This window comes from Mastomys coucha, unplaced genomic scaffold (genome assembly GCF_008632895.1).
Source record: "Mastomys coucha isolate ucsf_1 unplaced genomic scaffold, UCSF_Mcou_1 pScaffold16, whole genome shotgun sequence".
Classification (NCBI taxonomy): domain Eukaryota; kingdom Metazoa; phylum Chordata; class Mammalia; order Rodentia; family Muridae; genus Mastomys; species Mastomys coucha.
In genome coordinates, this window is record NW_022196898.1 from 47,348,622 (window position 1) to 47,362,127 (window position 13,506).

The window sequence follows — 13,506 nt, forward strand, 5'->3', positions numbered from 1 at the left end:
CTCTGTAGATCATGCTGGACTCAAACTCAGAAATCCACCTGCCTCTGACTCCCAAATGCTGAGATTAAAGGTGTGCGCCACCATCACCCAGCTTCTTCCTTCCTTTCTTTCTCCCTTCCTCTCTTCCCCCCTCTCTCTCCCTCCTTTCCTTCCTCTCTCTCTCTCTCTCTCTCTCTCTCTCTCTCTCTCTCTCTCTCTCTTTCTTTTTCTTCCTTTATCTTTCTCTCTCCCCCCTCCATCCCTCACTTCCTTCCTTCCTTTTCCTTTTCTAGTGCGGGGCAGATGTTGATTACTGCATTTCAACTCCTAGAGGCTCTGTGTTTAATGTATCTTTGTATCAGAAATTACTCAATTCTTGGTGAAATAGTAAGTGGACTAATACAAGAATATATGAATGGTTGCTATTAGTGTTTGAGCTGGATGTGGTAAGACAAGTAATTAGCTTTTTCCCCTAAACTTTCATTTCTCTTATATGAGATTTTAAATTTGTTTTGCCCTTAGAAATAGAAAACTATCTGTCTAAGCATGACAGTCAGTAGGGACTGTAGAGTTGAAAGAGAGTAGGTATCTATGCATTTGTACATCATGAACAGATAGTAAAAGAAGAGTATGAGCAGTTCCAATGAGTATAAGGTACAGAATTGGATTGAGAGCTTAAAAACTATCCAATATTTATGGGATCTTATGTTATAGGTTAGGCCCTAACCATTAGGGGAAGAATCAAAATGGACTTCCTTCAACTCTTGGGCAGTTTATTATCACATAAATCTCATGAGTAGTTACTGTGTCTATTATATGTTAGGTAGTTCATCACTCACAAAACTGAACAAAATACACAATAATCCTTTGAGACAATCAGAAAAAAAAAGCAGACTGATGCCATTTTAGAGTCCTACAGTCAAGGGCTTCATTTCATACTCTTACTGGAGATATTTTATTAGCAGGATCTCATCTGTGAAGGACTTGACTAAAAGTACCTTCATAAATATTCTCTCCCTCTCTCTCTCTCTCTCTCTCTCTCTCTCTCTCTCTCTCTCTCTCTGTCTCTGTCTCTGTCTCTCTCTCTCTCTCAGTGTGTGGAACTTGTTGTTGAACAGATAGATTTCCCTTTAAAGTCAAAATACAAACCATCCAGGTTGCCTGGGATGGTAGGAAAGTGAGATGATCTGTAGTGTCTTCAGTGGTAATGACAAAACTGTGGAATCTCTTGGCCATGGATAGTTAAGGGAAAGAGATGAAGCAGAGGAACTGACTTGTAGAAAGTGAGAATGTGGTAGCACAGTTGGGTCTGAGAGAAAAGAAAGGATTCATAGAAAGAGAGATAGGAATTGCTGTGCCCCCTGATTTTTTTTTCAAAATTATAACCTATGAGCATAAGTTATAATTGATTTGATTAAAACTATTTTATTGGAACGATTTTCAGGTATTTGGAAGTGATCTTGAGCAATATTTGGTGCAACCAAATTGCAGGACTGTGGAGACATTTGAATACCCCTCCTTGATTTTTGAAGGTCATTGTCATGGAATTTGGCTTAAAGCACCCTTTACATAGCCAGCTCTTAGTCATTCCTGGAAATACAAATTCACATTGATAGATTTTTTTCTGCCTGTTTGGGGCAATGCCAGGTGGTATAAAGGACCAAACACAAGCTTGGCAGTGGTTATTCATTCCTGGTCCAAGTGTGCTTTTACAAGTGTATCTTCACTCTGTGCCACTCCTTCAGTCCCTACCCCTCTCCTATTGATACTGTGACCTATTTGAGTTGTTAGAGCCAGAATGTGCAGAGTTACACATCTGTAGAGGCCATTCATCAAAAGGCACAAATAAGTTACAATATAAACCATAGGGTTTGGACCCCAATCCAAAAACGACTTTTCTTTAAATTGCCGATTCCTAACTGTGCTCTATTTTAGGGCTCATTACTATCCTTTGGGCAGTACGTCTAACTTTCTGTAATTCTCTCTTTGAACTGCTGTGGGAGAAGTGTGGGCTCTGGAAAAAACGGTGATGTCAGAGCTTTTACTTCCACTTCCCTGGATGCCTCGCCCATGTTTCTCGTAGGGCCTTTTCCACGTTCTATTTGTTGCCTGGCCTTTATGAATGTGGCTCAGGAAATGGTCTGTCACACATCATTCACACCTCGATGCAAATTTAGGCTAGCATGTTACTTCTCCCTGGGGTATTTGCATTTGATGATTTTTCCCCTGTTAAATACACAACGCCACTTTTTTCCTGCAGAATTCTAGAGGAATTAAAGTTCTAGTCCAGAGGCAGTAGACCTGGTATTTGACTGATCAAGGCAGCTCTAGTGTATAAGGATGGCTCTTCCCACACATTGTGCTTCAACTATCTAATTTAGATGGAGTTGAAAAACTGAATTTTCTTAGACTTAGTGTTTTTGTAAACTTTTTTTTTTTAGATATTTTCTTTATTTACATGTAAATTTCTCCATTCCCAGTTTCCCCTCCAAAAAACAAAGAAACAAACAAAAACAACAAAAACAAACCCCTGTTCCCTCCCCCATCCCCATGCCTGCCACCCTGCCCTCTCCCACTTTCTGGCCCTGGCATTCCCCTACACTGGGGCACAGAACCTTCACAGGGCCAAGGTCCTCTCCTCCTATTGATGATTGAATTTGCAATCCTCTACTATACACATGCTGCCTGAACAATCAGACCCCTCCATGTGCAGTCTTTGGTTGGTGGTTGAGACCGAGAACAAGCATGATTTTTCAAATAAGAAAGAAGGACTAGATGCTATGGAAATCTGCCTGGAAGTGGCTCATCTTTTTTGTTTATATGTCACCTAGACTCCAAGAAAACATCCAATGGCAAATGATTCATGGAATTCACACCTCTGTGGTATACTGTCTTTTTAAATCAGATGGATCTATGTCACTAAGAGACTGTGGTGGGAGTGAGAGCATGTAGTGCTAGGGCCATAAGGCAGTAAGCTCCCATCTTCCTATCCTTGCTTCTTCACTTTGGTGCTTCTCATACTTGTGATGATGCACACCAAATGCCTGTCTGGGAGGTTCATGTGCAGAGGCTAAGCCAACAGCTATGCTATTGGACAACTTAGGAACCAGCACCAGTGAATGAGCCTGCAATTGATTACAGCTTCATCTGATTAACATTTCATGATAAATTCTAATAACTTTGTCTAAGATATTCTCTAATTCCTGACTCAAAGAAATGGCAAAAATTATAAATTATTGATATTTTAAAAGACCAAGTTCCAGGGTAATTGATCACTTAACACCATCTCTTGGCCTACTAACACTAAGTACTTCTCCAAGAATTCTCACTCTAAGCTGGCCATAGCCTTCCCACCACATTGTTAGGAGCCGTTGTATTTTCTAATGGGATAGGGGAATTCAGCAGAGAGCAATTTGGCTCAATACAATTTCTTATGAAATAAGCTGACCAATATGATAATTTGTGGGATATTAATAGTCTGTCTCCAGTTTCACGACACTGTTTATTTTGGTTTACGAGAGAAAGTACTTTTGCAACCTTTTATTAGTCTTTAGTAATTTTCATCTGCCTTTCAGGATTTGGGGAACTTTTACTTGTATTTTGCTTTTATATTTCAATTCCTCTGGTGACTAGGATATGTTTTGACCAAATTGATTTTGGACCATTCTTGCTTCCACAAAATTGCTTTCAGTCAAATTGTTTCTGGCAAAATTGTTCACCATGTGGTAGTATTTTTTTATACCTCACCTCTAATTGATCTATAAAACATTAAGAAACGTATTCTGTAACTCTATTAAAGACAATGCACTACTACACTGGGATGAATCAACAATGGGGAAGGAAGGGGATGCCCCCAAGATGAGCCTAGTCCCTTCTGCCCTTGTGCTCTTATGTAACCTTACCTTGCTGAATGGATCCTAGAGGAACTGATCCAGTTCTGAAGACAGTAGAGTGGAAGTGCTGAGATATAACTCATACCTTGCTTTTTTACAACTAAGTTAGAATACAAGGGAAGTGTAGCTTCAATTTTTGGACACATTGTAATGTTCTTATTTGGGAATACATGCTGCTGCAAGAGCTAGCTCTCATGTTCCTTAACACAGTGGGAAGGCCTTACAACAAAGTACTATTAAAAAATCAAAATGAGACTAAAGAGTAGATATAGCAACTGGTTATTGGTGTATCATTGTTTTAACAACAAAATTATGGTCATGTCAGGTCCTCTCAGGATCTGGGGCAGGTTTGGTGTTTGGTATTAATGCAAAAACAAAAATAATGAAAAACAATCAAACAAACAGAAAACACAATAGCCTTCACCCTAAAAGAAAAATAAGAGTTTAAGAGTTTATTCTACACCTAAATTTGCATGACCTTGGCCTGGGAACATAGATTTAGGTATTTTATCAAATTCTATGTTTCCACGGGAAAGCAGTTTCATGAAATGTTATTGTTTTATAGAACAAAGAAGTAATAAATCAAGGTAATTTTAAGACACATTAGTAGGAACATCAGAGAAAGGGAATGCTGCAAGATGGGGGAAGGTTTTCCATAGGCCTCAGATGCTAGCTGATGAGTTTCTTAACTTTGAGGTTTGTAGAAGCTACTGGTCTGCAAAGTTAATTGTTTCCAAGAGGTTTGTAATCTATTAGTCATAGTGTGTTAGTTTTGACACAGAGGTAGACAAGGAATGGCTTATAGGGGGCTAAGTCTAGCCCAAGACAAGTTGAATAGCCTCCTGTCCTGCAATATTGCAATCTTTCCACATCCCTCTCTTTTAATCTGTCAATCAGTCTTTGCAGACATGCTTCTTTCCAGGAACTTACACTGGTGTCCTAAGCTGAAAATGGCTTTTCTTGAGTCAACAGATACTAGATCTAGGAAAATCCTTAGTGAGAGAAATTATGTCCTGCCCACAGCCACATGAACAAATCTGAATCTGGAAGTAACCATTCTAAGTTAACCTTCCAGATAGGACCATAGCCCTGGCAGAGACAGCTTAGCCAGCATCCCCTGAGAGATAGTGTGTGAGCTAGACTTCTCTGGCCTACATTTCCAATTTAAGGAAATTATAATGTGATACATTTGTTATTTTAAGCCTCAAGTTTTCAGCAATTTTTTTTATGATAACAAAATAATACAGAGGGCAAGAGAATTGAATTCCCATTAGTGTCCTCAAAGATGGACTCTTGACCTTTCTCTAGATGCTATCTGATAACAGCAAAGTTTCTGGCTGGGGTTCAAAACCAGTCCCCAACTCATCGTTCTTACCTTCTTTATGACAGGAGGCAGATATATCTTTTTTTTTTTTTTAATTTTATTTTATATGAGTAAACTGTTGCTCTCTTCAGATACTCCAGAAGAGGGCAGTGGATCCCATTACAGATGAGTGACTGTGTGGTTGCTGGGATTGAACCCAGGACCTCTGGAAGAGCAGTCAGTGCTCTTAACTGCTGAGCCATCTCTCCACCCTGAGGTAGAAGTATCCTAATTATGTGTATGACTATCTCTACTTCTGGCTGCAAACCTCTTCTCACCTCTCCTCTTTCCTTCTTTGTTTCCATTTGATGCAATGAAGGAGGATAATGGTTGCATTTAAGTGAACTATTTGCACCCCTATATAGATGAATTTGAGGGAGATGTGACAGAATTTCCAGAAGAATGTTTGAAGAGACCCATTAAATTTGAGACAGATAGGTAATCCATGATCACTGAAGATGGCATCCAAAACTTGGAGGGTTAAGAGTAGGAGGCTCAGATGACAGCTACAACTTTCATAGCCCGAATTTGCTGACAATGTGCTCTTTAAGGAGCCATAATTTACATTTATTCTTAGAAATTAGACTTTGGATAAGCAACAAGATATGAATAGGGGCAGGTTCTCTTTCTTCTTGTAGACTTGCCTCTGTTTCTAACCTCTTGGGTCAAATGAACTAAGTATTTTTGTCTTTTTGCTGAATGAATCCTCAAGGAAAAGAATTTATTTATTTATTTATTTATTTATTTATTTATTTATTTAACAGGCCCTGACTTCTTGTGCAAGTTTCAGAATGTATATCAAGGAAAACACTCTCATTTGAAGTCAACGAAAAGATGACAAAGTCTCTTAAGAGTAGATAACAAAAAAATTCAAAAGACATCTACAGTGCAAGGCAGACACTCAGTAGGGCAGAGTTTTCAAGTGACATTAATATCCTTTGAGGCCAACTAAACCTCTAAGCCTTGACTTAGCTATATGAGAGCTTCTGCTAGGAAATGCCAAGTATAAATGAGCTGATCTTAGTGCCAATAAAAAGACTGACTCTGTTTTCTCATTTCTGACTTCTCCAAAGCCTGCAAGACATCTGTAAGAGACTGGCTTTTACTCTTTGAGTGCAAGGTTAGAAACACTACTTAGGAATTGTCACAGAGCAATGTGTTGCACGACTGGCACTGTAGAGTTAATTTATCCCCCAGGATAGTTGACATACATTGAATCATTGGCACTCAATGTGCCATTGGCTTCTGCTGATTAGAAGATTATGCTAGTATAGCACTCTGCCTGTACTAATAAGCATTCAGGATAAAATGGGATAGGAGAATAAGGCCAGAACAAAAAATAAGAAAGTAGACATAAACCCACATAATAGCATGATCAATACTGTGTGGATGACCAATATACAAAAAAAAAAAAAAAAAAGCTAAATTAGCATTTCCCCCATATAACCTGCCTCAAGTATTTTGTCATAGCAACAAAAACCCTGACTAATAAATTCTGACTTTTCTCCTTTTCTTCCATGGGAATTTCTTTCTTTAGATTTCCTGCTGAATTCAAATGGTATGTTGGGAATTAGCACTGAGCCTCTTGATTTTTTTTCTAATTTTAATTACTATCAGATAAGCACACCATAAAAAGCAAATGATAGAAAATGTTGTTTATAACTGAAAAGAAGACAAGTAGTTGGCCTAGTGTACTGGCTGGATTTGTGTGATAATGTGACTAATCTGGAGTCATCGGAGAGGAAGGAGACTCAGTTGAGGAAATTCCTCCATGAGGCCCAGCATAAGGCATTTTCTCAGTTAGTGATCATTTGGGGAGGGCCAAGCCCACTGTGGTTGGTGCCATCCCTCATCTGGTGCTACTGGGTTGAAAGCAAGCTGAGCGAACCAGGGGAAGCAAGCCAGTAAGCAGCACTCCTCCATGGCCTCTGAATCAGCTCCTGCTACCAGGATTCTGCCCTGTTAGAGTTCTCATCATGACTTTCCTCAGTGATAGGCTATGATGTGGTAGTGTAAGCTGAATAAACCCTTTCTTCCCCAACTTGCTTTTTGGTTATGGTATTTCATTGAAACAATAGAAACCCTAAATAAGACACCTAGCAATTTTTTTCTTTTTTTAATAACAATGAATTCTCATATCATGAAGCTGTGGTTTGTTTTTGTTTTTGTTTTGGTGGGAACAGTAGACAGCCTTGACATTTGCTACAGACATGACCTGTACCAGAGCCATTACTGAGTTAGTATATGATTCATCTGGCCTTATAATGGCATATGTGGATGATTAAAAGATGGATCTTGGTCCTCAAAAGTGGCAGCTGGAGCAGGATCCTTTCTACCTCTGTCTACACCCAGGAATCAAGGCCTTCTAGACACTACAGGGCTGTGTTCACATGAACGCCCAGAGACTATGGCAGCACCAGATGGGTCTGCACCAGGTGGGATCCTAGAGCTGAAAGAAGTAGACACATGCTCCACCCTGACCCATACCCAGGAACTGTCTCCAATTGATAGCTACTTGAGTGGAAAACTTAATTATGTTCAATGAAGCATTACTGGGGAAACAAAGAACTCTTAAGTGTAGGCTCCATGCTCAACAGTAGATGACCAACACAAAATGGACTCAGTGGCATCTTTGGAGGTTTTTGGTCTCCAATGTAAAGTCAGGGCAATCTTTTAAAACTTTACAGATCTTTTTCATATATATTATGGCTTCCAGTTTGGTATTCTTATGGAATTCCTGTGTGAGGATGTGTGTTTCTGCATCTATATGAGCTGCTTATGTTTTTTCCTTTGGATCTTTTTCTTATTTGTTTTTATATTTATTTATATTTCTTAGTAATTTGTAATTCTCATTTGACTTCTTCCAATTTGTTTGGTTTTGCTTTATTTTTCATTTTATTATTATTCCTTAGATATATGTTTAGGGTATGGATTGGGATGGGAGGGAGAGGACCTGGAAAAAGTATGGGGAGGAGAAACTGTAATTAGAATATATTTAATGAAAAAACCTAATTTTAATGATAGTAATAATAATAATAATAATAATAATAATAATAATAATAATAATAATAGTAAAGCAGATTGAGGAGCAAGCCAGTAAGCAGAACTCCTCTATGGCTACTGTACCAGCTCCTGTGTATTAGTTAGGGTTTGCATTGCCGTGAACAGACATCATGATCAAAGAAACTCTTAGAACAACATTTAATTGGGGCTGGCTTACAGGTTCAGAGTTTCAGTCCATTATCTTCAAGGTAGGAGCATGGCAGCATCTAGGCAGGCATGGTGCAGGAGGAGCTGAGAGTTCTACATCTTCTGAAGGCCGCTAGCAGAAGATTGGGTTCTAGGCAGCCAGGACTAGGGTCTTAAAGCCTCTACCCACAACAATGTACTTCCTTCAACAAGGCCACACTTCCTAATAGTAACCACTCCCTGGGCCAAGCATACTCAAATCACCACATCCTGGTTCCAGGTTCTTGCCCCAACTTTCCTCAGTGATAGAAGGTTACCTGAGATCTGAAATAAACCCATTTTCCCACCCATGAGTTCAGAGACTATAAATAAACGCTGCTGTTAAGTTCTCCATCTCCATTTATATAGTTCAGGATTCCAGCCAGGGAGTGGGGTCACCCACAATGAGTAGGTCCTTTAATTCTAATTAACCCAATCAAGATAATCCCCACAGGCATGCCCAGGGGCCTGTCTCCCAGGCAGTTTTGGGCTTTACCAGTTGACATTTGGGATTAAGCATCCCAATGTTCAAACAAGCAAATGTACAAAAGACAGATGAATGAAGCAAAGGAAGTTGGCTTGTGCTCCGTGAAAACACTGGTACAGAGACCAAAGGCCTATATTCTATTTTAAATGCCTATATACTTCATTAAAAAGAATAAATGGGGACTGGTGTCCTGAGCAGAACTTGGGCACAAGCTCTGCAGCCAGTCCCACAACACCCAGAGAAAGCTCCACTCCCAGGCACTCTGACACTCTCAGGATCAGAGGTGAGGAGGACCCAACATCTATCCCAACACCGGGAATAATTGGGACCTGCAGGACCAGGCACACAGGAACTCCACTAGCAGAGTAGCTTGGGTTCCTTCCGGCCTCTCTGGGCTGGTGTCCTGAGAAGAACTTGGGTGCAGCAGTTCCACAACACCCAGAGGAAGCTGCTGCACTCCCAGGTGCTCTAACAAGCCCAGGGTCATAGGATCTCAGAATCACAGGATCAAAGAGACAGCCTGACTCTTAGGAGTTCTGATACAACCAGGATCACAGGAAGGACTGACTCCAGTCAGATTTAGCAAAGGCAGGTAGCACTAGAGATAACCAGATGGCGGGGTGGGGGGGCAAGAGTAAGAAAATAAACAACACAAACCAAGGTTTCTTGGCATTATCAGAACCCAATTCTCCAACCATAGCAAGTCCTGGACATACCATCACACCAGAAACGCAAGATTCAGATCTAAACTCACTTCTCATGATGATGATACAGAACCTTAAGAAAGACATAAATAGCACCCTCAAAGAAATACAGAGAACACAGATAAAGAGGTAGAAGCTCTTAAAGAGGAAACACAAAAATCCCTTAAAGAATTACAGGAAAACACAATCAAACAGGTGAAGGAAATGAGCAAAACCATCTAGAATCTAAAAATGGAAATAGAAACAATAAAGAAATCAGAAAGGGAGACAACCCTGGAGATACAAGACCTAGGAAAGAAATCAGGAGTCATAGATGCAAGCATCACCAACAGAATACAAGAGATAGAATAGAGAATCTCAGGGGCAGAAGACACCATAGAAAACATTGACACAACAGTCAAAGAAAATGAAAAAAGCAAAAAGCTCCTAACCCAAAACATCCAGGAAATCCAGGACGCAATGAGAAGACCAAACCTAAGGATAATAGGTATAAAAGAGAGTGAAGACTCCCAATGTAATGGGCCAGTAAATTTCTTCAACAAAATTATAGAAGAAAACTTCCTTTTTTTTCTTCAAGATCAGGTTTCTTTATTAATAAAGCTAACTTAAAATCAAAATGCATTCCCAATATATGAGAAATTACTGAATGATAAGGTAAAATTTTATAATAATTCTATTTCTTAATGAAATAATCAGGTCTCCTAAATTAATACCCATATCTGTTAATGAATATTATTTATCCATAGACAAAATTCAGCATAACATATGTGTCTGTTTTCATTTTTACACATGCAAATGCCAAGAAAGATATTTACCTAACCTTAAGAAAGAGATGCCCATGAACATACAAGAAGTCTACAGAACTCCAAATAGACTGGACCAGAAAAGAAATTCCTCCCATCACATAATAATAAAAACACCAGATGCACTAAACAAAGAAAGAATTTTAAAAACAGTAAGAGAAAAAAGGCAAGTAACATATAAAGGCAGGCCTATCAGAATTACACCAGACTTCTCACCAGAGACTATGAAAGCTAGAAGATCCTGGGCAGATGTCATACAGACCCTACAAGAACACAAATGCCAGCCCAGGCTACTATACCCAGCCAAAAATCCAACTCTACAAAGGATAATAGATGGAAAACATCAGCATAAGGAGCAAAACTACATCCTAGAAGAAGCAAGAAAGTAACCTTTCAACAAATGCACACAAATCCAATTCCATCTCTTACAACATAAACAACAGGAAGTGACAATTACCTTTTCTTAATATCTTAATATGAAATTAATATTACCTACATATCCTAAGCGATTGAAATCCAAAAATATGAGGAATTAAAATGTGTTGATTGTCATCCAATGTTCTCTCTAATTTGGTAATTGGAGAAATAGGTCCAATATTGTACAATCTATATACACTTTCAGCTTGTTTGTGACAGTGTCTTGCTGTGAACAACATAAGGGTCTTGAAATCTTGCTTCTCCTCTCTCAGCCTCTCTGTTAGTAGTATTGTTTATTTCATGTTTTTACACTATACTATGGTTTTCAGAACAGCTTATATATTTCAAAAAGTATTTATATACCCAAAAGAAACATAGTCAATTAACTTGGGAGGTGGCTTGTAAGAGAACAACAAAGAGTGAGACTGAATGCTTTGCTTGACATTTGTAACTCTTGTATCAAGTTTGAAGAAGAGGACTTTATAAGTTACTCTTTCTCTGAGATGAATTCTTTTCCAAATTATCACAGCTAATGAACGAGATTCGTACCCTCACCTAATGTCTGTGCCACCCTCCAAGCAGAACTATTGTTCACTGAAACAGTTGGTGAATGAGTTTATGGATAGACCATCTTAATACCTACAACGTTTCTTAAATGAATGTAACCTGTTCTCTGTGGGCTGTGAATAAAGTCACTCACTCAAGTCAAATAGCTTTGACCATAACAGGAAGGTTGTATCCAAAAATCGTGCCTACAATTCATTTCTCGGTGCAGCAGAACTATCAACTCTCAGCTTAGCTACAATGGAGGTAAAATCCTTTGGTGATGTGAGGGTCACTGAAGTACAGCCTTATTACAATGAAAAATGTGTAAAAATTGTTCTTATTTTGTGCTTGTGCCACAGTAAAAGCCAACATTTTAAACTCTACTAAATACAAAACAAACAAAAAGACTTTATATATTTATGTTCATTTAAGAAAATACTAGTAGTGATGTATTGTTTTGAGGTATACAGTTATTATGTTTGGAGTTATTTAAAAGTTATATTGAGAAAAATATATTTTCCCTATTGCTGTAGATGAGCATCTATATAAGACTATTAAATTGATTGTTTTTTATATCAAACAACTTTTATAATACTCATTTTTATTGTTATAATGCTTTATAAATTTTAAAGAATATGACAAAAAAGATATTGTAAGTATTGAAGGGGGGTCACTGGGAGGAGTGGGGGTACAAAAGGGAAACAAAATGTGATTTAATTCTATTTACTTAAAATATGTTCTTAATTGTTAACAAATTCAGATAAATTGAAATCATGCAATAAAAGTTTTAAAAAAGAATAAATGTATAAGTAAAAACTTTACTTTCATTTCATTTTAATATATTTTACCTAAGTCTAATCAAAACAGATATCATTTCAGTACGTAATGAAAACAAAAAAATATTTGGTTATTTTATGTTTGTTTCATTAAGTCTTTAAAACCCAACTTGTGTTTTAGGTTAATATACTTCTATTCTGACTGGTCTCAATTCCAGTGTTAATGGCAACAGGTCAAATTGGTGGCTGTCTTTGGGCAATGTTAGTGTAGACCATCAGGGCCACTTGTACAGCCCTCTTGGTTGCAGCTTTTATAGGCATTCCTTTGTGCCAGCTTTTTACACAACACCTGGAGCTTCCTTGCCAGCATCCATATTCCCGGTATCTCTACCACTATCTTGTCTCCATAGTGATGGTGGTATCCTTCTCACAGCTCTGAATATCATCCTATCACAGGCTACTTGCAGAGATCCTGACTGGCCTCCTATTCTTTCCTCTAAAAACACAGTGGAAGCCACCATAAAGCTGTACCTCCTGTAGTGTTCATACTTGGGAGAGCAACATCACACAGATGCCACAAAGACCTGGTACCAATGTGAGCTGTACATATGCCTGCTTGGACCATGACTGTAGCAGTTTGAGTCCCTTGCTTTGTTGAGTTCTATGGAAATGACACCTGAGTTGGTTCAGGATATGTGGTCTATTCTGAGGCCCTATTCTTAAAGTGTATGAAGGAAACTCCCACCCTTGATCTTGCTATGTGTGTGGGATCGCCATATGTGATATGTATCAATGGTATCTTTTCTGTTATCCCAGTGCAAGCTACTTGACTTCATTTGATGGGCTGTCTTCAGTAATTGCACTCTTCCTGACAGCATTTTTAAACAACCTCATTTTCCTTTTTTTTAATTGGATATTTTATTTATTGACATTTCAAATGTTATCCCCTTTCCTGGTTTCCCCTCTGCAAATCTCCTATTCCATTCCCTCCTTACCCTGCTTCTATGAGGGTGTTCCCCCACCCACCTACCCACTCCCACCTCACTGCCCTAGTATTCCTCTACACTGAACAAGCCCATTTTCTGAAAAACGATAAATTGCTCAAAATTTCTGTTTCTCACTATACATTTTCCTAAAAGCAGACAGCAGTCATGTTTCCCCAATAGCTTGAAGTTTCCTCTATCAGTTAATTTGGGGTATCATTTACCATTCCACAGGGTTTTAGGGTATATACAAAAATCCAGATAAGTATAGGCTTTTGTAGTAGGTTCTCATGATTTTCTACTACAAAAGCCTATACTTATCTGGAT